This window comes from Eurytemora carolleeae, unplaced genomic scaffold (genome assembly GCF_000591075.1).
Source record: "Eurytemora carolleeae unplaced genomic scaffold, Eaff_2.0 scaffold401, whole genome shotgun sequence".
NCBI classification, from domain to species: domain Eukaryota; kingdom Metazoa; phylum Arthropoda; class Copepoda; order Calanoida; family Temoridae; genus Eurytemora; species Eurytemora carolleeae.
Window position 1 is genome coordinate 397,530 of NW_019396469.1, and position 6,164 is coordinate 403,693.

Genomic DNA, 6,164 nt, shown 5'->3' on the forward strand with positions numbered 1-6,164 from the left:
AATATTTCTATTGATCTTTGGTATTAAACAACATAACAAACTATGGAAAAAGAGACTCTAAACTATTCACCAACTGTCATGTTTCGTGGGACACCCTGTACCTTAATTGAATTCCAGGGTTTTTCAACTGGATTATATCGAATCTTAACGCAGATCTCTTGAAACCCATCTTGGTGTATTTTAAACTTGTAACTTCCACTTTCGTTATGGAAAGTGGAAAATTAGTTGGCTTACCAGGACTATTTCAGATAACATAATTACATTATTTCGATATTTGATTTTATATTTAAGCCTTCCTTTGGTTAATTGATATAAATTGTTTTAAAAAGAAAGACTAATAACCATATTTCTTTTCAACTGTTTTGTGTATATCCGTCCTTTTTTAAGCTCAATTGCATGTCTTATTTTGTTGCAATATTTTCCGCTAAATCTTTGAAAATAATGCCAAAAAATGTTAAATAAATTGCTGTGTTCCAAATGTATTAGTTTAGATCGTTTCATGTTAATTGTTGACCAGTGGATAGAAAATATATAATTATTATTGTTTAGATTAAAACTTATTGTTAAATGAAGAACAATATTCAAAATAAAAATATGTCTATATCACCATATTTTCAATAGAAGTAAATATTTCCATTTACTGATAGCGCTGATTGAAGGATTCATATCTCTAATGAGATAGATAGAAAGATAGATGTTACCGCCATACTATTTCTATTGGTTCAGATTATACAACAACCACATGGCTGAACAGTGAACACTAATTGGATCAGGCGCTAATGGACTCGGCATATAGGAGTGATATTTAAGGTCCGTTAAGGATGCAACCAGAAAGACGGCCTAAAACTTGTTAAATATGACGATCCCTATATTAAATCAAGTCTACCGCCCTAAATATAATCTTTGAATGGCTTATATAATGATTTGACAAAGAAAGTATCAAGCTTACAGTTGTAGAGAATCGTATATAAGACTGTAAAAATTCTAATGAAGATCTCATCCTTTTGTGGGTAACCCTGTAGTTTAAATTACCATTCCTTTATAAAAAGCTGGTTTTTGGTATGCAACAATTTTCATTGAATCCCGGTGGGATTTTTCATTAAACACTGCATTGAAAAATCTTAGAAATGCGCGAATTTTTTTACAAAATTCACAAATTCCAATTTTAAATCAGTTAGTTCTCTTTCAGCTTTTTAAAAAGGAATGTCATTTACTCTCAGACAAATTTCCATTGATTCTAATTTGTCTGAGAGTAAATGATACATTCCTCTATAAAAAGCTGTTTTTTTGGTATGCAACAATTTTCATTTAATCCCGCCGGGATATTTTCATTGAAAGATACTTTGAAAATCTACAAAGGCAAAAAAAATCCGCAAGCCCTCGGGTTTATCATTGAATCCCCTTTTTAAAAAGGAATGTCATTTACTCTCAGACAAATTAGAATCAATGGAAATTTAATCCCCCTCGGAATTCAACGATAAACCCTTGGGCTACGCCCTCGGGTTTATCATTGAATCCCTCAGGGGTTTAAATTTCCATTGATTCTAATTTGTCTGAGAGTAAATGATACATTCTTCTTGTGCAGTGCTTTTACAATATACCGTAGTTTGTATACAATATAGCGTAGTTTGTATACAATATACCGTAGTTTGTATACAATATACCGTAGTTTAAAAGTAACGCAAGCCAATTACTTCGATAATTGCCCCATAATTACTTTTTTACAGAAGGACTTATTAATAATTCAAAACCTTTAGTACAATTATTTCAGTGCTTGATTGAGCGCCCCGAAATAAGGTTTATTTCCCAGGAATAAATTTTGGTTTCATTCTTACAACTTCAAACAAATTTGAAAAATGCGTTTGTGTTTTCTTTTCATCTTTCTTCGCCTGTTCTCTGTGGCATGGGGATACCTTCCCCCGGACCAAGGTCCGGACTTTCACTAATTTTTAGGATATAGTAATAAATGTTCGACTTTTCTATCTTTAATTTGTTACTGGTTAATTTTAATCATGTTGTAAAAACCCAAATAAAATTTTAAGTCTACCATTTATGAATATGATTAGGAAAGGTGTCCTAAAACATTTATTTGATTAATCATGACAAGTTAGTTCATGTTTTTGTTCTTCTTTTTTGCAATTGTAAAAAATTTAAAAAAAGAACTAAGAAAACATTTTTATCACCTATTAAGCCCCCCCCCCAAAAAAAAAACACTTTGCACCCAAAATCTAAAATACAAGTTTTCTATTTACGAATTATTGTTTTATGAATTTATGCATCCTTTAAGATATAAGCCTTGCTTTTTGAGCAATTTGATTCATAGTTTTATTTTCGGTTAAAAGCTTTAAATCAAATCACATAATAACGTTTAGCATTCATTTAAAGGGGGCATGTCCGTTTTTCAACGCTACACTTAAAGGGACTGTAAAGGAAAAATGAAAGAGGGTAAAGGATGAAACCTGAAAATCTCAGGCGTTAAACGATACATATATAAAACATCTATCTGATGTACCTGTCACAAGAAATTGATATAAAAGTGTGTCAAATTTATACAAAAATACATATATATATATATATGCAATTTTGAATAAAAGTTGTAGTATTAAACGTATGATATTCAACAAATGCGCAACCAATCTGAAAACGACGATATCCAACAGGAGCCTGAGAATCTCAGGTTTGGTGGTAAAGCTACTGTGGTGGTAACCTCTGCTGCTGGGACTATAGAACTAGGTTTAAGCTAAATATATTGAGTTTAGTGTGTGGTAAAGCTACTGTGGTGACTGCTGTTGCTGGGACTATAGAACTATGTTTAAGCTAAATATATTGAGTTTAGTGTGTGGTAAAGCTACTGTGGTGACTGCTGCTGCTGGGACTATAGAACTAGGTTTAAGCTAAATATATTGATTTTAGTGTGTGGTAAAGCTACTGTGGTGACTGCTGTTGTTGGGACTATAGAACTAGGTTTAAGCTAAATATTTTTAGTTTAATGTGTGTGGTAAAGCTACTGTGGTGATAACCTCTGCTGCTGGGACTATAGAACTAGGTTTAAGCTAAATATATTGAGTTTAGTGTGTGGTAAAGCTACTGTGGTGACTGCTGCTGCTGGGACTAGAACCAGGTTTAAGGAGGAGTCCCTACTGGTAGATGACTGTAGTTACTGGGCTGGTTCAGATCAGAACAATACTAACATTATCTTAGATATGGGCTGTGTTGTTGCCATCGACAGGTAGGAGAAACAATTTAACTTGTCTACATACAAAAGTTTCGATCTCATGGAGGTTGGAATTAATAAAAAGAAAAAAGTAGTTGAACTTCAGCTCTATAGTGTAACCAAATGAGAGAATATAGATGAACTAGCTGAACCAGGTTAAATTCAACTATTCAAACATTTCTTTACAATTATAACTATACGAAATTATACGGAATTATACGGAAATAAATCAGGGTAGAATGTAAGAAATAGCGAGCAATAGTTAAACCTGGTATAGTTAGTTTAACTCCACGGTAGGTCAGTAATTCAACTATGTATACCATGTCAAACTAATAGTTAAACCTGGTATAGTTAGTTTAACTCCACGGTAGGTCAGTAATTCAACTATGTATACCATGTCAAACTAATAGCTAAACCTGGTATAGTTAGTTTAACTCCACGGTAGGTCAGTAATTCAACTATGTATACCATGTCAAACTAATAGTTAAACCTGGTATAGTTAGTTAACTCCACGGTAGGTCAGTAATTCAACTATGTATACCATGTCAAACTAATACACTATATTCATCCTTTGATGTCGAAACTTTTGTATGTACATATTTTTTTAATTTAGCAGTTTTGTTAGGGCGCTAATCTTAAACTTGACATAAACTGATATCAACAGCGGACACTTTTTATTTTAATTCTAGCGGGTAAAGCTTTTTAAACAATCAAAGAATTGCAAAGAAAACTGTTCGTGTTGTTTAATCATGCAGCCCCCCCCCCACAGTTGGGTATTATGAGGGGGGGGGGTTAGCCAAAATAAGTTTATTCCATAAACCTCTTATTTAGTTTTAAAAAGGCTTGGCCGCTTAGAATATTTTTTTGAGAAAGGAAATCCGACCGAACACCCGCTATTTTCTTGAAAACTATTAGCTACCACGAAAGACATGTTTGTTAAGGTTGATTGTAAAGAACCGAGAAGGGTTCTGCCAGGATGATGGATCTAACCCTGCAGTTTGTAAAACTAAGGAACCCTACCATTCTTCTCTGAATGAGCGGATTTTAACGTTTCCAAAAAAAGTTTTAAAGTTCATTATGATATCTATTTTGACAGTTTTGAATCTATCCAAACAAAACTAAAAAACAAAACAAAAACTCGTTTTTAAGTCTCCATTATATCAAAGAAAACTATATTGGTTGGACCCCTTTTATCCAAAAAGTGCCCCAAGGGCCAAGTTTTACAATTATTACTATCATCAATTTTATCATAATGTATATGAACAGCAATGTTAATTATCTGTATTAAACAATACACATGACAATCAAACTTTTGAATATTTAAAAAGATAATTAGGTATCATAGACATACTTAGACACTAATTATACCCTTCAAAAGATCTTTATGATAATAAATCATAAACATATTATAATTAGAAAGATAATTACAAAAGAAAATACTAAAGCTTTAGTAGGTTTGAGTAAAGTTTTTATACACCAAATACTGATAATTTAGATCTTTTGACCTCAATTGTGCAGAATCTGTTTGATCTCTCGATCTCTCTAATTGGTTTAAGGCAAAATTACCTGGATTCTGATTAGTTTTTCCTTTTCCACAAACGAGACTATTGACATGATGGGATACCAAATAGATATTAAATTGTAATTTGTAGATAAACATGAGATCAAGATTTGTTTTTCTTTTAAAGGGAGTGTTCGCGAAAAATGAAAGGGGGTATAGGCTTAATGCGATAAAAAGCCGCTTTTGATCGCTACTAATCTTACTTCTATCTGTTGCGTCTATAAGGAGAAAAAGGTTGTGTCCATACAAATTCAGAAAGATGCAACATTCTACTCGGATCGTAAACAAATCAATTTAAATCCAAACAAATCATTCAGATATTACAAACAATAGTCATCGATTATTTTTCAACGCATACGTAAATAGTTAATATTTCATAATATTTTGTATTTTTTATGATCTGAGAGTTACTTTTGAAAACATTTATTCCTGTTTCGAGGATTTTTGATAATAAAGACGACATTTTCATATTTTCCAGGAATGTTCGAAAATCCAGCGCCAGCGAAAATTTAAAAAAAACAAAAACAAATTAAGCCTATACCCCCTTTCATTTTTCGCGAACACTTCCTTTAATCTAACTTTAAAAGAATAATTAAGATTTAGATAATTCTTTTTAAAATTTGTGCAATAGACAATTCTACACACATTCCTTACTCTCCCGCCGCCTTCTCATCGTGTTAAATAAAGTTAAATATTTGTACAGAATAGGAGAACAAGATGAAATCATCTCAGCCCTGTCAAGTCCTCCAGCACACATTCGTTTATGCAATTAAACCATCTATTTAGATAATGTTTTATTATAAATTGCCAAATATAAATAAGTTTATTTGATTTTATTTGATAATAATATAAATAAATAAAAATGTTATTAAATTATCATTATCAAATGAAATTCACTTTATATTTGTTATGAAGAGATCTTTCTTTCCGCATCTTCAAATGATACTTGATATTGTACAGCTCAATACTTGATATTGTACAATTCAATACTTGATATTGTACAACTCAAAACTTGATATTGTACAGCTCAATACTTGATATTGTACAACTCAAAACTTGATATTGTACAGCTCGATACTTGATATTGTACAATTCAAAACTTGATATTGTACAGCTCGATACTTGATATTGTACAACTCAAAACTTGATATTGTACAGCTCGATACTTGATTTTGAACAGCTCAATACTTGATATTGTACAACTCAATACTTGATATTGTACACTCGATACTTGATTTTGAACAGCTCAATACTTGATATTGTACAACTCAATACTTGATATTGTACAGCTCGATACTTGATTTTGAACAGCTCAATACTTGATATTGTACAACTCAATACTTGATATTGTACAACTCAAAACTTGATATTGTACAGCTCGATACTATC